The sequence below is a fragment of the Cygnus atratus genome, chromosome 9 (genome assembly GCF_013377495.2).
Source record: "Cygnus atratus isolate AKBS03 ecotype Queensland, Australia chromosome 9, CAtr_DNAZoo_HiC_assembly, whole genome shotgun sequence".
Taxonomy (NCBI): Eukaryota; Metazoa; Chordata; class Aves; order Anseriformes; family Anatidae; genus Cygnus; species Cygnus atratus.
Genome location: NC_066370.1, coordinates 26153678 through 26172652, shown reverse-complemented (window position 1 = coordinate 26172652; position 18975 = coordinate 26153678). Strand labels below are relative to the sequence as shown.

Genomic DNA, 18975 nt, shown 5'->3' with positions numbered 1-18975 from the left:
CCGTCTTTCTCTCTGCAGCGTGGAGAGCTCTGGGAAGCAAGTATTGGCCAGAATTCCCTAGGAAGGGACTGAGGCGGAGCTGACGGCTGGCCTTGGCGGGCTGCGCAGCTGCTCTGCTGTTAGGGTCTTCCCTACCGCTGCTCACTTGGAGCTGGGCATCTGCTGCATCGCTGCAGGCAGTCCTGTCAGCTTAGTTTTTGTAAGCCCATGCATTCACTGTAAAGCTATTTCACTTTTTCTGCCTCACTAACACAGCTGTGCTGGAGCTTTATTGCTGTAATACTTAGAAACATTACTCTAGCTTCTAACCTGGGGATCTCTGTGGCCACTTTCTATCTCTGTTCCTGCACCAATGCCTTTCATTTAATGAAACCTTCCCCACCTCTGATACTTGTCCCTCTGTTTATAGAGGGACATTTCTGTATTTACTGAGACTTCATTTACTGTGTTTAAGCAATCCCAACTCTTCTCTTTTTTTTTTTTTTTTTAAGACTTGAAGGTACCAGTCCTCTGCATCTGCTTCAGTTAAGATGATTTTCCTTGAACCCCATTGACAGATATTGTTCACTGTTTTGCAAATGATGTTTAATAAAAGCTTGTTTCATGGTGGTTTGGTTCCTTATCACTGCTGAAACACCTCAGGTAATATTTTCTGGGGTTTCACTTCCTCACTCCCTCCTTATGTCTGTACCAGGCAAGTGGCTAGCGGCCACACTGGGGTCAGCTCTGCCACGCTTTGTCCCCTCTGCTTCCCAGCAGTTGGTGCCACTGGGTAGCAAACTTGTATTGTCCTCAGCCTCATGATCTTGTGGAGTTTGTCCAAGAAAACTTCATTTAAAGTTTGTTAACTTCTTTGAAAGTATGTTGTATTCAACTTCTTAAAGCCTGTTTTCTTTTTCTTTTTTTTTTTTTCTCAAAAAGTTGTGCAGAAAAATGTAGTCTGACTAATGAGCCTCTAATGACCTGGCCATGAATTGGTCCTGGCTTTGGTACTGTGTAGGTGTGTATCTCTACACCACACTTTTAGGCTTTAAAAATAGCGTAGTGTACAAGCAGATGCAAACATGCAACCCCGGTTCCTGCAGCAGGCAAACCTTGTCTCCCAAGTACCGGAATGTGCTGGCTGGAGGACTTCGTGCCTTTGGTCTGCCACTACAGCTGGTTCCTTACTCTGTGATAAAGGCTTGGCCTTATTCCTGACAATTCATGTCTGGATGTCCCGTTTGTTTGTTTTATCTTGGACATTTCAGTGCCGGATTCCTGACAGTAGCTTATTTTCTTTTTATAGACTTTATTTTTGAACTTCTTATTTCTTGAAGTTAAAAAGCTTCATAAAGTAAATTTGACAGTATCAATTTGTAAGGCAACATCCCAGATGATTTGTTTATTCTTGTATTATTTGAGTGCAACAATTTTTCCTTGTTTCACTTTCTGATTACTAGTTTTGGTAAGAAAACTAGAGCTAGATAGTTCACACCTCAGCAGGACCGGACTGCTTCTCCTATGGTTGTGAACAGAGGGTAAAATTACTGATGCCTTTTTGCAGACCTAAATTGTTTTACATGATCATCACTGTATTAGGGACAGGGAGTGAAAAAGTTTTAAACAGTCACTAGATGGCAGTAAAGCAAATCGTTACATCTTAAAGCCTCAGTAAAAATTGTGATTCTGGTATTTTAGGCTTTTTCTCAGTCTGACTTCTTTTGGTATGGCATTATTTGCTCTGATAAAAATTGGGGTCCCTAATGGGACTGTTGGGTATTTTAGGTATTTTGTCTTCTATTGAGGGATGTGCTGAGAAGCAGTAGCCTTCTTCCTAGGGAATAAGAAAAATCTCGATCACTCGTGCTGTTGTTTGTAATTCACAGCTATCCCTTTTTACCCAGGAGGCACTGAGATCAAAAGGACAAGTGATTTTATGAAAAGATGCATATCTCTCTATCTTATGCAAATAGAAGCCTATTTCCCTGCATTTCAGAGTTCCTTTTAAGTCTGTGTAATTCCTGGTCCCGGTCCCTGGAAAGCTCCCTGCTCTAGGCTCTTCAGGCAAGTGCGTTCCCAGATCCTCGGCACGGAGGAGTTGGTGAAACGCCAGTTGTGTTGCCTGAGAGCAGGGTGACTGATGGCTCTGGTGTTCCCATACAGTAACCCTGGGAAACGCTGTAGGATTCGATGGAGCTGAGGATCAGATCTGTGCTAAACAAGCTTCTTGTGGGCTGTCAGTTACTCCAGGTCCCAAAGGAAATTGCTCTAAATTCTGTTAAAAGAGGCTTGTGCCCGTTTGCGCCTCTGCCTCAGTCCTTTTAGGTGGATGTTGTCACTAAGAGACTGCACAAGTCTGACAACAGGTCAACACATTTTTGTACAGAAACAGCCCCAACACTCTCCAAAGGTTCTGTCTCCTGACTTGCATCCAAAAAAGAAATAATCCCCAAAGGTGTTTTCTGACACTGATGAGAAAGCTCTCTTGCTGTATGTGATCTCAGCCTTGCTTTCGTCTGGGCTCTCCTTTTAGCTTGCACCATTCACTTTCCCATCTGTATCCTGGGGTTTACTGTCAGGAGAGACAGGGCATCCACAGCAGCTTAAGACTTTCACGCCCTGCTCTCGGTGGACCTTCCTGGTTTCCTTCCTCACTGCGGACAGCATTCTGTTTCGTATGTACTGTGTTTTGAAGCCACTAGTCTGAGTGCTGGGATTTAGTCCGTAATTTTATAGCTGAACGTTGCTGCACGGGACTGACTGCAATCACTTGGACCAGCGATGTGTAAATCACTGCCACAGAAGGCTCTCCCCAGACAGGCATGTATCTTACCACTCTGGGGCATGAAATACAGTCCCCAGTTCCTGATGGGCCCAGCTGTGCCTGTCAGGTTTGATGGTATCAGCGTGGCTCCCGTGCTTGCCCTGTAACAGGTCTGCTCGGGTGCAGTTTGCTTATCTCCCCAGTCCATGCAAAACCTCTGCTTGCTGAAGCAGCCCAGCCACTCGGTCCCCGTGCTCTGTTCCCCTTCCAGGTGCAGCAAGGACAGCAGAAGCAGCAGCAGCCCTTCTCTTAAGCTTTTCAAGTCAGCACTTCTTTTAGCAGATCCCATACGGGCTTGCTGATTCCTGACCAGAGTGCTGGCCATGAGAAGTCCCTGCCACGTGCATCTTCCTGGCTGCTGAAGGTGTGAGAACAGTTAGATTGCCCAGAGAAGTACAGGTCACCTTGAAACCATAGTAGGAGCTTGCTTCTTCTTCCTGCAGACCAATTAGCCCCCGAATGGATGTCTCTGCATCATCTTATTCCTGATGGTTTTAATGTTAAAATTCCCAGTAAAGCATGGGCTGGAAAAAGCAAGTGAACTGTTCACAAATACAAACTGTGACAGCTAACCCATGTTAGCAGCACTGTGTATCCTGCCTTGCCAGCACAGCTGAGCTCAGCAGAGAGGCCTCCGTGCGTGCATGGGGTGGAGGTTAGAGAAGACACCTACTATTGGCTGCCCTAATTATGTGTTACAGACTTTCCCTTACGCTATTGTAGCTCTGAAGCTTTAATATCTCAAACAGGTTTGTGCAGGGCAGCAGAGAGGCGCAGGCATGATGGTCCTTGCTGCACAGAATTGGTTGTGTGACCAAATTTCTGGATGCACAAAAACAATCCTGCTTTAGGCTCAGAAGTCCAAAGGTGTTCGGTTTCCCATCAGAGTCTATCAAGCTAAGGAGTACTGTGATAGAGCACATTAAGTAGCATGGCTTTGTTATTTATGCTGGTAGGGTGAGAGATCAAGGCTCAACTGAGTCAAACCTGGTGTATCCCTAGGCTCTGAGAGATCCAGTTTTTCTGATAAAGACCACTGTATTGTAGACTTGAGGAACTAGATGAAGGTTATCACCTATGGAGAATTCACAGTTTTTCACGTAGAACCATAAAAGTTGGAAAAGATCTCCAAGATCATCTGGTCCAACAGTCCCCCTACCACCAATGTCACCCACTAAACCATGTCCCCAAGCACCACGCCCAACCTTTCCTTGAACATCCCCAGGGATGGTGACTCCACCACCTCCCTGGACAACCCGTCCCAGTGCCTGACTGCTCTTTCTGAGAAGAAATTTCTTCTCATTTCCAACCTGAACCTTCCCTGGTGCAACTTGAGGCCATTCCCTCTAGCCCTATCACTAGTTACCTGTGAGAAGAGGCCGACCCCCAGCTCCCCACAGCTTCCTTTCAGGTAACTGTAGAGAGCAAGAAGGTCTCCCCTGAGCCTCCTCTTCTCCAGAATAAAATGTTCTCTTGGAACGGTGAATGAAGACCGTCTTCTCTTCAAAGAACATTTTAAGGTATTTTGTAATCGTTCACTGATTATGCACTCCAACAGAGACTTTTTCACTTGTTTGAATGTGGTATTTCTGTGCTGGATGAGGTTGGGTTTTAACTCTTTTTCCAGTTCTTCACACACTTCTTCTGACCAGTTTCATCCTAACCATGTTTCTCCAACGTCCTGCCTCACGCTTCTATACAAATGTGTTCTGCTTGGATTCTTAGAAGCCGCTCCTTTATTCAGGTAGCTTTTTAATATTTCTTGTCGTTTATATATTTGGTTGGTTGTTTTTTCTATCATTCCCCTAAAGGCTGTCAGTTGCCTCAAATGCAGGTTAATTACATGCTGTTTTACAGATGAGGTAATCCTGTACTGCTAATGTTGATAGACTGGTTTATATGCATGACTGATAGAGCCTCAGATGAGAAATGAAGTAATAGGCTGAATGGCATATTTCAGTGTCATACGGGTACAGAATGACTGCATGGTTTTGCTGATGACTAAGGCTTTGAGTTGCCTCACTATTTAAAGAAATTCTGTACCCTCCAATCTAATTATTCTTCTTTCATCTCTTATTTGCAACTTCTCAAAAATTAGAAAATTCTCTTTGTGAACTTGAACAAATATTCTAGCTCATAGCCCTGTGGAGTTTTAAGTGATGTTTGTTTATTTAAGCACCTAACTTCTTGGTGTCACTCCTTGCCAGTCAGTCTGCATTTGTCAGCATAAAGTCTGGTAAATGGCAGAATTAAAGCAAGCATTAGAAATGTGGGGCAGTTTATTCAATTTGTACTTGGCTGGCTGCAATAATGCTCTCTTCTGTTGCCCATCAGAACCAAATCACTGACAGTTAATTGTAAAGATTTTTGGAAAAAATACGCTGGTGCAGGCTGCAGTGTACTTGTGCACACTGCTTCTGCAAGCTGACAAGTGGCAGGTACAGAGCCTGTGTACACGCTCTCTTTGGTATTTCCTGCCACTCCTTTCCTGCATCGCTTGGGCAAGCCTTAATGTTATCTCTTCTCTTCTCTGGTGTTTCTCTGGTATTCTCTTCTGCCGTGCTACTGGCATCAGCGTGAGCGCTGATGGAGCTCGCGTGGTGCCAGGGCACGCGCTGGGCAGCCTGCTGCTGCCCATGGCACTGCTGCAGGGAGCCGGGTGCTGCTCGGCGGTGCCCGCTGCATGGGCAGGAGGCACCGGGCGCAAGCTGAAGCACGAGGCCGCACCTGAGCATAAGGAGTCGCTGTTCTGCAGCGAGGGCGGTCAGACACCGGCACAGGTTGCACGGAGAAGAGGTGGAGGAAGATGCCCAGCAGTGGGTGCAGCTGCCCCTGCCTGAGCAGGGCCAGCCCCGTGGTCCCTGGGGGCCCACCTCAGCTGGTTTCTAATTTGGCGATAGAGGGCTGGGTTGCTCGCTGCTGCCTGCCGGCCAAGGGCTGAGCGAGCCAAGGGGTGCTGCCTGCCAGCTGCCTGCCTGTCCGGCTGGGCTGGCTGTCACATGCCGGCCACTGCAGCCTGGGGACTGCTTCAGTGTGGGCTGGCTGGGAGAAGGTTGAAAGCAGCCCTCCTCGGGGAGCCCTCCTCGGGGTTTCGTGCCCTCTGCTCCCCCTGCCCGCCTCCCTGGGGGCCTGCTGGCAGAGAGGTGTGCCAGCCGTGTCTGCTGGTTCTCCGTAAAGCAGAAACGCTGCAGCACCTAACCAGCTGGATTGCAAAGAGGCAATATGAAGGTACAACCGTCTTCAGCTGTGCCATCTGCTTAGTCATACCCACAAACAGGAACCAGTGCCTTGGCTCAGAAAGCTTCTTGTCTGCCTCAGTATCTAATACAAAACCCCCTTCTTGGTTTTCAGGTTCCTCCTTGCACTTCCCCCTCCATCCCAGACTTCTCTCTCACGCGTCTCTGAACAGCAGCACATCCCGTCCCCAGACCAGCTGTGGTGAAACTTGCTGCCCATCTGCCTTCAGCTCGTGGCAGAGCTGTGTCTGGCTGACCCCCTGTCCTGCCCTATCCATCGGTCTTCAATAAAAGACAAGCGACAGTAATGGTTCAGGAGCAGAGCTGTCCCGTGGAAGGCTGTGCCCAGCGCTGTGCTGACACCTGCTCTGGAGGAAGCCGTCCCCTCACACGGCTAACGGGGACTTCCTTCTCCACGGTCGTTTAGCTCAAGAGCTGGCCGTGAGAAAAATTCTCTGTCAGCTATTCTTGTAAACTGCAGAGCTTCCCACGTGCAATCACTTACTCAAGTTTGGGTTTTAGTCCTTCTTAAGCCTTTGTACATGAAGGTAAACGTACCATACCTATGTCCAGCCAGTTTGTGTAGCAGAGGACAATCTTGTGCCAAACAGAAACAAAGTTTTGATTCTAAGCCTTGCAGGTGCAAATCTCAAATACTGAGAGATACATTTTCTTTGGTTTTGGTCAGTGTAACTTTGTGAAGCAGATGTCCTCTGCTCTGCAGGGCTGCTGGGCGCATAGAGGGCTGGGGGCACTCAGGTCAATTACACTTCTCTTGAGATTTTTAATCTGCTACACTCAAAAAGTGGGGGGGAGAGTGACAAGATTCTAGGCATCGGTTCTTTGGTGGCCAGCACTTTGCCATTTCTAAAGCAGCATAATATGAAGCGTAGTGCTAAAATTTGTTTCTCAGGCTGAAGTTGCTTTACGTGAAGGTTTAGGAGAGAACTGCCAACAAAGGTACCCCACTGGGCAGCAGGCAAATGGCTGTTGGTGGCAGAGGAGTTAAGTGCTGCAATTACTACTATTATTGTTATTTTTATGTGAAAATGAAGAGAGGACAATGCAGTGGTTGGCAGAGTTGGGATAATTAATGTTTTTTTCCAGTATGGCAGCCTCTAATTAGGAAGGAGGAAAGGATTAACTCTGGAATGTTTCCTTTGTTTCTGTCGAGAAGATGCTGCTGATGGTTGTTTCTGGTTGCGCAAAACCTGCCAATAGCAGAAGCTGTATTGTAGCCCTATTAAGTTGCTTTCTCTGAACCCCTGTTAAGAATCTGCCATGCAAGATGCAGCTTCCACTGGCTGCGCTCTGAGCAAGGCTTGGTGTGGAGGCAGTTCTGAAGCTAAGCAGCGCAGTCCCAGCCTCTCCCCCAGCACCACCACTGGGTCACCCTCTGCCTCTCCATCTCTTCTCCTGGTCCCTGTCACAGTTTCCTTTGTTTGTCTGGCAATTGCTTTTCAGCTCCTTAAAACACCAACCCATTTGTTTTGGCTCTCTTAGTGTCTTTGTCCTTGTGCCGGGTGTCTTGGATCCTTCCCCTCACCACACCACACGTCTTAGCTGATCTCTCACATCATGTCAGCATCTGGATGCCAGTGATGAGTATGAAGCTGGAGACAGTTTCATCCTTTCCCTTCCTGTCAGCGGCTTGTTTCAGTTTCTTAGTTACCTTTGTGGCCCTTTGCTGGTCTCTCTTCAGCAGCTCCATGCCTCTCCTGTACTGGGGAGCCCAGAGCTCAGCCCCATCCTCCAGGCGTGGCCCCAGCAGCTCTGAGCAGAGGGGGGGTCACCTCCACCTGCCGGCAGTGCTTCACCTAACACAGCCCGGGAGGCTCTTGGCCTGTTTTGCTGCAAGGGCACTTTGCTGGCTCAGGTTCAGCTTGTCCACCAGGACATTCTCTGCCCAGCTGGGTGCCCCAGCATGTCCCAGTGCTTGGGGCTGTTCCTCGGGGGCAGGACTTTGCATTTCCCTTTGAACTGCAAGAGGTTCTTGTCAGCCCAATGCTCCAGCCTGTCCTGGTCATTCTGCATGGCAGCACAGTCCTCTGGTGTATCAGCCGGTCCTCCCAGTCTGGTCACCTGCAAACTTTGTCCCCTTTCCATCCAACTGGATTGACGTTCTTTTGCTGCTTGGAGGATGCAGTTTTTAGTCCCTTGCCAGGTCACATTTCTAGTCTTCCCTTCCAAGGGGGAGGCCAGAAGCAGCTTCACGTTTACATGTACTTGCCCAGAATAACTTAAACTTTTCTCTCTTTTAATCTCTTCACAAGTCTCTCCCCCAGCCTTTCTATTCCTGTTCTGCTTGTGTTTTTGTGGGCTCTGTTCTTGGCACAATAGGCAGCCTGGAAATTTTTGTCAGTTAATTTCCTTTAATTCCATGGGCTGTTCCTTACTTGTCCTATATACTTTATTATCCTGAAGTCAGTCTTTTAAAAGTTAAAAAGTTTTATAAACACAGCAGTTGAGGCGGTAAGCAGTCTGGTGATGAAGTTTCAGCAGTTGGTGTTTGGGTGGCCTTGAGCTGCCTCCCGAGGAGCAGGCAGCCGGCGTGGGGAGCTGCTGCCGGGCTGGGCAGGCGGCCTCTGCGTCTTCCAGGTGGAGACCCCGACTTCGGGCTACTGTGCTGGAGCTTCTTGCATGCTAGGCTGTAAGTGTGGTTATTGGCTTTGTGCAATGAAAAACAGTAAGCTGAGAAACTCGAAACTTTAAAAACAGTCAAGATGATGTCTAGGTCTGGAAACAAGAAAGAAGATGTGTGATTGATTGCATTGTACCTTCATCTGTTGTAGCTCTGGCTATTGTACACCTGTCTTGTCTCTCAGGTGTACAGGGGATGCTGTGAAAAATCTTGTAGTTAAAAATAAAAGTACTGGTACACGTGTGTAGGTAATGTCAATTATTTTTATGTAATTCTGGCCTCACTTTTAGGTATTTTACTTTGCATTGAAACAATTTCTAGTATTTTTTAATATGCAATTCTAATTCACATTGCAAAAGGGCAAAAAATTCTCATTTACTGTAGTCAGCTGGGTTTTTCTGTGCTTTAGTATATATTGCTGTGACATGGGACTAACCATGCTAGCTACTTGCAGCAAAACCAGTATTTCAAAAAGGAAGGAAAAGGACGTGGGGATTTTTGGATATGACTGGGAGAAGTTCAGCCTGTTGCAACCCTGATTTTTCATGAAGTGTTCTCAGCCTGTCTGCCATTCTCAGAAATCGACAGACTGCAAATCCTGGGCATGGTTTCAGCATGTGGGACCCAGAGGGCTTTTCTTCGTCATCTGGCCCAGCTGCTTTGCCAGCTCCCGGCCATTCCTTGTAGTGGCAGAAGCCGCTGCTGCACAGAAGGTGATACAAGGCCAATTTATAATGCTCCTTATCAGTTGTCACTTCCTTGTGTCAGCAACATTTTCCCCAGTAAAACCAAGAACTTGTAGCATACTGTGATAACTTGTATCTCTTGAGGTTTGGTGTTGGTCAGATGTGGAAACCTGCTTTTGGTAATGCAGGGCCTGGTTTGTTTGTTTGTTTGTTTTTAAAGAAGGTACTGGGGTATTTAATGTTGGGAAGGGTTAAGACAGCTGAAATGTGGGACTTTGCTCACTTCCTCTAGTACTTTCTTGGCAGCACCTGGGTTAGTGTCTCTGGCAGCTTGGTGGAGCACTGGCGTGTGATGGCAGTGTGGTGATCAGTAGCCACTGGTGTACATCAGGCACGTTTTCACTTGGTTCCAGAATTTTAATAACTATTTCATGCCTTGAGTTTCCTGCTGCAGTCTTACCGCAGGTGCCTGGACTGGTTTTCCCTGGCACTCATGTGGCTGAAGAGGAGGAGAGGAGGCCCTTCTGAACTCCACTGTGCAAAACTGCGCTGCGACTCCTCGTAAAAGGAGGAGGACTCTCCCATCTGTTACTGCCGCTGTTGTCTGGGTATCTCTCATCCCAGGCTACGTGCAGCAAGTGTGGCGGCAGGTTTCCTGTCTGAGACGTGCACTGGGCCAGCGAAGGGCTGCCTTGGCAAACGCCAGCCGCCGCCACACAGCCGCCGCCCGGTGCTCGGTGTGGGCCCCGGGCGCCTGCCCAGAGCAGCTGGCGCGGGTGCGTGCCGGCGCAGGCCGGGCTGCGGGCGCGGGTGCCGGGCGAGCTGGTCTCCCCGCTCCTCCCCACCCTGCCCTGGGGAGGCCCCGGCAGCCAGGGAGGGCGCGGAGGGTGAGACAGCAGGGCCGTGCTGGGAAATAAACCCTCTGCAGGCGGGCAGGCAGGAACGGCGGCTCGGTGCTGCTGAAAATGGGCTGCTTTTTTCTCACACGCCCCTAATGCAAACAGATGCTTTCTGTCTCTAAAATCCATTCACGCCCTTCAGCTTCTCTCTCGTGCGAGAGCTGATCCTTGTCGTTCCCCACCATGGGGTTGTCCCCGGGCTGGAGGTCTTCCCGCGCAGGCTGCGGCTGGCAGCATGGTGGCCCTGCAGGGGGAGGCCTGGCTGGTGAAGGGGAGTGAGAGCGGGCGCACGGGGAAATGCCGGACGGCTCCCAGCCAGAGAACGGCCGGCAGCTTCCATGCAAACAGGGCCTGCACTTCTGGAAGTGAGGTAGTGACCTTGGCTGAATGTTTCCTGGTTTCCCTTTTAACAGGGAGATTGCAAAATCTTCTTTAAAAAGATGGAAAAAAAGTGTGAAGCCCTATCAGAACAAGACCAAGCCTATGCAATGAGAAGACAAACGGATGTCTGCAGTCCCCATAGAGCACAAACGCCAAGCCATTTTTTTAAATATAAAATATAAACTTTTTTAAACCTTCAATTGCACTGCTGTTTTCAGTTGTTCGTAGCTAAGAATAATCACTTCAATCTAAAATACTTGTTAAATGACATAGGTTTTTTGAAAGTACCCCATATATTTCCCTAACTTTGAGACTAATCAGACACGTAGTTTGAGTTGCTAGTTCAGAGCTATGTGGTTTTTCCAGTGAACCTGACAAGTTTTAACATGATCGGAGTGAAGTATGAAGGAAGAGAAACCTTCATTCTGTATAATGTAATTAAGAGAATTCACCTATGCTTTCCTTTACTGAAAGAGGCAAAAAAGATAGAATACAAACATTTCACATCAAATTCAGATGTTATATTTACTGAATCTTACTTGATATGACTTTAAGCTCTGTCAAGACATAAATTATTAAAACCGTGAACCTTACTGCACTTTGAATAGTATGTTAGAAGGAATAACTAAGAGAAATATATATAAATTTTTGCCATTGGGAAAAAGATAACAAGTGACGTTTGCCATTGAATGAATAAAAGATTAGTTAAGTCTCACTATTTGAGACCTTTTCACATTTTTAATGGATCTGATATTCCGTTTATGGTTCCATGTCCAGTTTTCAGCAACCGCATCTTAATTCCCACTTTCTTTTCAGTTAAGGGTGATTAAGAGCAAGAAGATTTAGAGAACAACTTATCAAATGCTTTCCAGACCATCAAAAATCACTTACCTGTCACCATTGTCGCCTTCCATTTGCCTCTTAGCTGCATCTCGAAAGTGCCTTAGACTCCTCCAGAGTGCATCTTGAAACTAAAATAGTCATGAGAGTATTTCTCGCGATAAGGTACTTAAATAAACCATATCTGGAAGTAAGCTTCTTTGCTTCCAATTGCTTTTTTTTGTGGTACCTGATCAGAGAGGCAAAATTCCCCTGGCCAGGAGCAACTGGAGCAACTGGCTCTCTCATTCCCGGGAATGACTCACATGCCAGGGTAGGCGAGCGCGCGCTCCCCGCTCACTTCCTGGCTCCAGAGCAGCTCGAGCACCCAGGACGCAGACAGTGATTCACCTGAGAGGTGGGTTAGTGCCTGCTCAAGGCAGCAGCCGTCCTGCAGGGAGACGTTGCGAGCAGTCTGAAATCGTGTTGTACTGCAACCTGTGCAGCCGTGCCTGTGCCTTTCAGTTAGTGCTGTTTTGTCTGCAGGGTGAATGTGAATTTAATGCGATGAGTGTGATGTGATGTGTGTAAACTAAAAACTCTTGTGCTGGGTAGATGCAAATATCTGCTAATGAAGATTATCATGTCAATTATTAATTTGACTATATTTAGACATCTTTAATGTTGTACTTTGAACAGATTCTCTCTTCTAAATAGCATGTAGGATGAAAGTGAAATGTTAGGTCTGTAACTAAATATTCCAGCTAAAATGACTAGACTGTCTGTTTACTTCATACTTTTTGCTGTCACAGTGTTCTTTGAGACTCTGTCTGTGGGCCCGCTGCCTCCTGCAGTCCTACTTCCACTGGTCCTGGGTGTACACACATTTAGAGGAAGATATCTCAGTGCCTTAAGAACATTGAAGTAACCCCAGAAGTAGTTACATCAGGACAAAATTTTGCTGTGTGTCAGTAGAGGATGAAGTTGTTAATTTCCCATTTCTGCAACCTTCTTGAATAGAAAACAGTTATAAACAATACCCTCTCTCCATTAAATCGACAGGAATAAAAATAATCTTCCCACTATTAAAACAGTGGCTGCCAAGTCACATTTATTGGACTTCTGTCTGTTCTGCCTACATTTGTCCATACTCTTTTTCTTTTCTTTTTTTTTTCCTCGAAGCTCTGAGTAATTGAATCCCCAGCACTGCTCTTCTAACACTGGAGAAGGTCTTCCGCATAGGTCCCTTTGACAGCTGCTTGGAGGCCTGGGAGGAGCTGGAGACGGAGCAGGAGCCAGACTTACCAGCTGGTGTCCCTGTGCTGGTGAACCACTTCCAGACTGCGTGTCCAGGGGGAATCCTGTGATAACTTTCACGTTTCTGCTCTCTGCTCACTAGCAGGCAAACTGTAAAATTCCCTCTTGCCTCAGGACCTCTCCCTTCAATCAGATACAGTCCCTGATCTTAGGAGACTTCTGACATGGCTCATCTTTGAAGACCAGCTTTTGCAAGGCAAAACAGATGATGCAAATGAAGCCAGCAGGAACACGTGTTATGTTTATCATATGTGTTTAGATTTATTACTAGAAGTTGCAAAACTGATCTCAGGAGATGGATGTTCTAACGTTAAGCGATAGTCGCTATTACATGCATATGGTGGAGTGCCTGTATCACGTCAGTGGAGGATGAAGGCTTTTTCTGTAGTTGGGTAGAGAAGACTTGCCTACATTTCTGCCTCTCTCAGACCTAGCATATGGCTAAGTAGAACAGTGTGCCTGCCACCATTTCACCTTCTTTCAACTCTGCCTTGTGTTCCACAGCTTAGCAGCTCCATGTGTGGTTTTTTTTCCTCTCTCAACTGCTTTTGGGTTTCTAGACCAATGGTGCCTCCTGTTTTCCTTCCGTATGTGGTTCACCTCTTCACTGGCTTTCAGTCATTTTCCACTCTTAACGTTAGGTGTTCAGATCCAGGTCTTTCTCCTCAGTGGAGCTAGTGTAAAACAGGAGCATGTTCCTGACTGATGGTCTGGTATGCTGCTCCCTCCAGCTGAGTTGTTCTCCAGCAGAGAAGGCTGCGGCAGCCACCCCAGGACATGCTCGTAAGTGCTATTGTCAGTGCAACTCAGGTACAGTACAGCTTGCTGCATGTCCACGCAAACAGCTTCATTTTTCAGTATTAGATCTCCTCTGAGGTTCCCTCTCCTGTCTCTGTAAACCACTGTCTTCACGCTCTGCTAAGTGGAGACCCTGCTCTGCTGGGGAGCATACAAGGCAGTTTGTGTTTCTTACCCTTTTTCCTGTGGCTGAATGGTAAGTGGGAGGCTCCAGAGCTCTGAGAGCACCTGCCTTGGTTTACCATGCTCTGGATGAGTGTTGTACATCAAGCTCTCTGGTTGGCTTCCAGCACATTCTGGTTTACTTGAGGACAGGGTAATGTGCAAGTTTTGTGCCGATTTTGGGGTTGGCCTTGTCTCCTTCCTTTTGAGAATTTGGGGGATTTAATTTGAATAAGTTTCTTTGTTTCTTAGCTCTCTTGGGGATTTCTCAGATCTCTTCCTCAGTACTAACTGATGATGCTGGAGTCAGCTCTGATTAGACTCAGATTTGCATCTTACCCTGGCACCACTTTTTCACCGCTGTGGTTTCCTCTCCCTTTGTCAGTGTCCAAAGGATCTATAAAGTAGCCTTGTTGCAGCTTAGACCTGTTAGTGCCTCTGAGTTTAAGCTCTAACAAGGTGATTTCTCAGTCTTTTCCCTCAGGTATTACCAGTGGTGATTTTTAGTCTGTACCTTATGGGGCCTGGTTGTGCAAAGGATTGCAGCTGAGTAATGTCATGGTCTGTGACTGCTGTTCTGTGCGCAGATTATCTTCAGGATGTCTCAGGTCAATTTCCTATGTGATGTTGTCCACTTGGCACTGTGGGTAGTGCATCCTTTCAAAAAGCTGCTTGGAGAGCAGGCTAGCATGTAAGCGGGTTGCTGTTGGCAGGTGCATGGGTCCTGGAGACGAGGCACATGAGTGAGGTTCATACTCACAGTCCTGGTCTGCCAAGCTGTGTCCGGTCTCCGGACAATTCTCCACAAGGGAGAGCTGGGTGAAGCTGAGTCCTCGTGCTGGCTTCTCACAGTCTAGGACTTCACCAGCTTGCTCAGCTGTTAGCTGGTCTCAGGCACAATACTGTATCCTCATTTCCACACCTGGAAAATTGGCTAGGATTAGCCTCTTCAAAATTCCCATCTTTCAGAAACCTGGCTCTCAAGCTATGTCTGACCACTCACCCAGATGCTGATGTGGACACCTACCTGTTGCAGGCCACGTGGTCCTTCAATTTTCTTGAAGAGAAATGCTGTCAGTGTGACATTTGTGAGAAACGTGGTAGATGTTGCAGGAGAAATCTGCCTCTTGCTTCTATTGGGATTTCTTGCAATAGATGGTCCTACTTGGGATGTTTGGACAACCCAAAATTCCAGGATCTGAAGTCTCTGCTCCTCTGAGGACCTCTTAGTTTGGGCACTGAACAAAATGTGTTGGTGTTGCTGTGTTGGTCTTGCTTGCAGTGTTTGTGCAGCCTGCCTGGCAGCATGCACTGCAGCTGTGGGGAACGATATGCTCCCGTTTGCGTGATTTGTGCTCTTCTTCAGGTGTCTCTAACAGTGGGGTTGTCTCTGCGATCTCAAACAGCTCTGAGGGGTATGTCATGGGGAAAAAGGGAAGAGAGTAGAAGGGAAAATAAAAAAGTTTAAAACAATTTCTCATAGAGATCCAATAGTTTAATAGGTGGTGCCCTGTATTTTTCTTTTTCAATATGATGCAGTGGAACATTAACTTTCCTTTAAGATCTCTGTATTTTGATATATCAGCGGAACTTAATGGATTAGAAAGCACTGTCATAGCATCCCGTAGCAGGCTTTTAACTCAGATGTGTTTTTTGGCAGCCCTCGGACAGGAGCAGGTCTGGACTAGCCAGCACATAAAAAGGAAATGCTACAGAGCTTGTCGTAAAAGCAGCACAACAGAAATGTGAAGCTGTGGTGTGAAGAAATGCTGAGAGCTAACCTGTAACTTTGCTATTGTTCACATTATTCAAAGGCTGGATGTCCCTTTTTGTATTCTGGTGATTACAGAGCAACTCTCAGATTACATAAGAGCCAGAACAACTTTATTACAGCAATTACTGTGTCGCTTTATTCTAAAACTCCTTTACTATCACATTTGGCGGTACAAGCTATGGGTTTATTTTTAAAGCAGATTAGCCACCTGGATAATGCATTAAACTAGCTTTTTTATTTAATAAATAAAAATAGAAGAAGGGAACTAACTAAAGGATTCACTTTTATAAAGCTCATTTCTTCTTCCTTCATCCTCGAGCTCCTCACATTGTGTTGATAGATTACCTGAAGGTGCACGCCGTGGCTGGCAGATCCTTTCTGTAGGTGTAAGGCAGTTCTAGAGCCTTTAGTCTTCACGGGCACTCTGCTGGCCCTGTGTGATTGTGTGTAGTTGTATGGGTAATATCTTGGTTGCTTGGCTTGGCTTCCCAGTTCTTATGATGCAAATTGTTTTTTTGCATTTCTAATTAACTGAGGTAGTGGTGTTTGCTGTGAGAGTTTTCTCGATGCTCAGAGTCATAGGAGCGTTGTTGGAGAGGGTTGTATTGTGGTGCCAGAGAGCCAGGACACATATGAAGTGCAAAATTTGTCTTTAGGTGTTCAGGTGTTTATTGTCCCTCTGAGAAGAGGCAGTCTGATGCAAAACCTAAAAGGCTAAAATGGTGGATATATTAGGCAAAGGTATAATATATTTTATTTTTCTTAAAAGCAAGTAAAATAATAAGTACAGTTGGCCTTTGTGGACCTGAATAAGATTGATTTCCTGCAAAACCTGACTGCCTGGTGCCCTGTAGTTCCCCTTTTGGTAACTCAACAACCTGTAGAAAAATTTAGAATAAGCATCAATAGTTTTCACACGAAGCCAGGAGCATGGGAGCCTGGAATAAAGTTCATTTGTCTGAACAAGTTTTAGGCCTGCTGCCAGCTTTCTAGTTTCTAGGTTGTGTGTTGTTTGTAGTCTGGAGCACAAACAAGCCAAGTAAATGAAAACTTGGAAGTGGAAAGGAAAAGCCTCACTGCTGCATCGTGATGATGATGGACTGCAGTAAGCATGTTTAAGGTTAAAATGTCACATATGTTTACTCTGTCTTGTACAATTGCTGAACCTAGAAGCACAGGTTTCTCAGTGGCTCCAGGGGTATGAGTGTCAGTACCAGTCTTTCCAAATTATGTTCGGAGAAAAATCAGATTTTGAAAAACGGTGACTACCACTGAATTTGCTGGTAGACTAAATGGAATCACACAAATTCCTCAGTGGCACTGAGGAACTCTGGAGAGCCCAGCCAAGCAGCTTCCTGGGCCGTGCTGCTGGTACTCGCTGCGGTGGTCCAGCTTGCTGGCTTCCTCATCTCCGAGACAAGCCTCTTCCTGAAATGCCTCTCAGTTTGTGTAAGATTTAAAATATTGCTTTAGCCTTTTTTGAGCCTGAAAAAAGGAGAGACCTAAACTTTGAGATATTTTAACTGTTACAATTCTTACTTCTGTCTGGAGGCAGGGGTCTAAAAACTGACGGAAAAGAAGTGCAAGATCCCAAATGTTAGAATTTAGGGGACTTTTCCTGAAAGCGATATCCTTGCAGTCAGCTGGCATTTCTCTGTGGCAGGTTTTGGTAAATCTGTCTCCCCTTTACCTAAGAAGCCGCCGCTGAGAAACAGATGATTAAGACTCCTCTGAAACCTTTGGCACACCCCGTATTTAAGGAGCACCTCATCCCATTTTGTGGTTACACCCACCCTTACATACAGGCTCTTGGTGCTTAACTGCGTGTGCTGCCAGGATGGGTTTGTGCACAGCGTGAAATAGGTATGTTGTGTTCCAAGCAGTAGAAACGACAAGTTTTGTGCTAAGTTCTGCCCTAGTGTACCCAAAGCTCAGGAACGCAGATTTCCTCGGGAGGTTGCTTGCTTGAGTATTGCAGCTGATTTAAAAGCTGTCTTCCCCCATTGCTGAGCTTCAGCCACAACATTAATTGCCGTGTGTGTCAACAGGCTTAGTGGAACATTTTCAGACTCCTCTGTACTTTTCTTTATGCAGTTGCTACAGTAGTGAGTATTTTAACAACTAAAATTTAATATATTTGCTTTAGCTAAAGTAGCCAAATTAATCCTCTTAAACACTGAATGTGTGTGGGAGAGAAGATTTAATTCCTGAGTAGTATTTAATCCTGAGAGGACGACACTGTTTGAGAGAACGCTGACTTATAGAGAAGTTCAGAACCAGTTGGAAGCTGACTGGGGCTTAGTTCAGTTGTGAAAGGGTGTTATACTTACGGAAAGTATGTAATGTGCCTAGTAGAGAAGATACAGAGCTGAAATTGCTAAATAACACATCTACCTGTGTGGTAGAGGCTAGGGAAAGCTAAAGGCAGATGTAATTAACACACAGTAGTCTAAACACAGATTTGAAAAAATCAGGCTGTATGGAGCAACCTACGTGATTGCATTAGGCTTTTGTAAATATTTAAAATTATAGAAATAGCAAACAAGTAGTAGTCAAAGCATCTGGCACACGTGAGAACGACACAAAGCTAGCAAGAGCGCTTAAGAAGTGAAGTTTGTTGGTAAGGTCCGAGACTGTTTCTCAGCCAGGTGCTGGGGACTCTCCCATCTCTGTCCCACAGTGTCACCAAGCAGAAGGGCCACAGGAGGTGAGTGTCCAGGCACAGTGCAGTGGGGCAGGCGGGGGTGAAGGCAGTTACAATAAGCTGTAGGGATGATGGAAGAGAGCAAGTTGTGGTGCTTTCCCTGAGGCCCCTTCTGCAATGCCGCATCGCCTGAGCAGCGCACGATGAAGAGGTGGTCCCTGGGGTGGTGGGTATGTCAGGGACAAGTAGCAGTGGAATAAAAGTCAGGGTTTTGGGTTACAAGCAGTTTCTCTTTAGGCATGGTAGATTTGGACTTCCCTGGCGGGATGGCTGATGGAGAGGTGAGTAGCACCATGAGCCAGCTGGAGCTGGATTTTTGAGTGGGGTGACAGCGCTGCTTGCTGCCTTTTCTTCACCACTCATCAGCGCTGGGAAGGGTGAACATGCAACTGAGGGGACGCTCCTCGGCACTCCCTGCTGGTTAGCAGTGAGGTAGGGTGCGTGCTGCACGGCTCAGGGTTTTTGCAGGGAGCAGTTTTGGGTCCTCTGCCGACCAGCCATGGCATGTGCTCGGGGGCTGAGGTATTGCAGAACCGTGTCCTCCCCAAACATCTCCTCAGAGGTGGAGAGGAAGGATGAGGAAACAGGGTTAGGTGGCAGGAAAGTAATTATGTGTATGAGAGGCGGGGAGGGATGGGAATGGAGCATGTCCCTCTGTCAGGTACGGCTCCTCCTCCCTGCCCTACAGCCTGCCAGCTGAGCTGGCACCCAGGGGGAAAATTACAGACATACAAAATCAAGAGCTCTGCGAT

The 18975-nt window shown here is 46.7% G+C and overlaps 1 protein-coding gene across 1 annotated transcript in view; it reads left to right on the top strand.

Moving 5' to 3' along the window:
• MED12L (mediator complex subunit 12L) overlaps positions 1-18975 on the top strand; it is a 140809-nt gene that overhangs the window by 68327 nt on the left and 53507 nt on the right. The window lies entirely within an intron of this gene.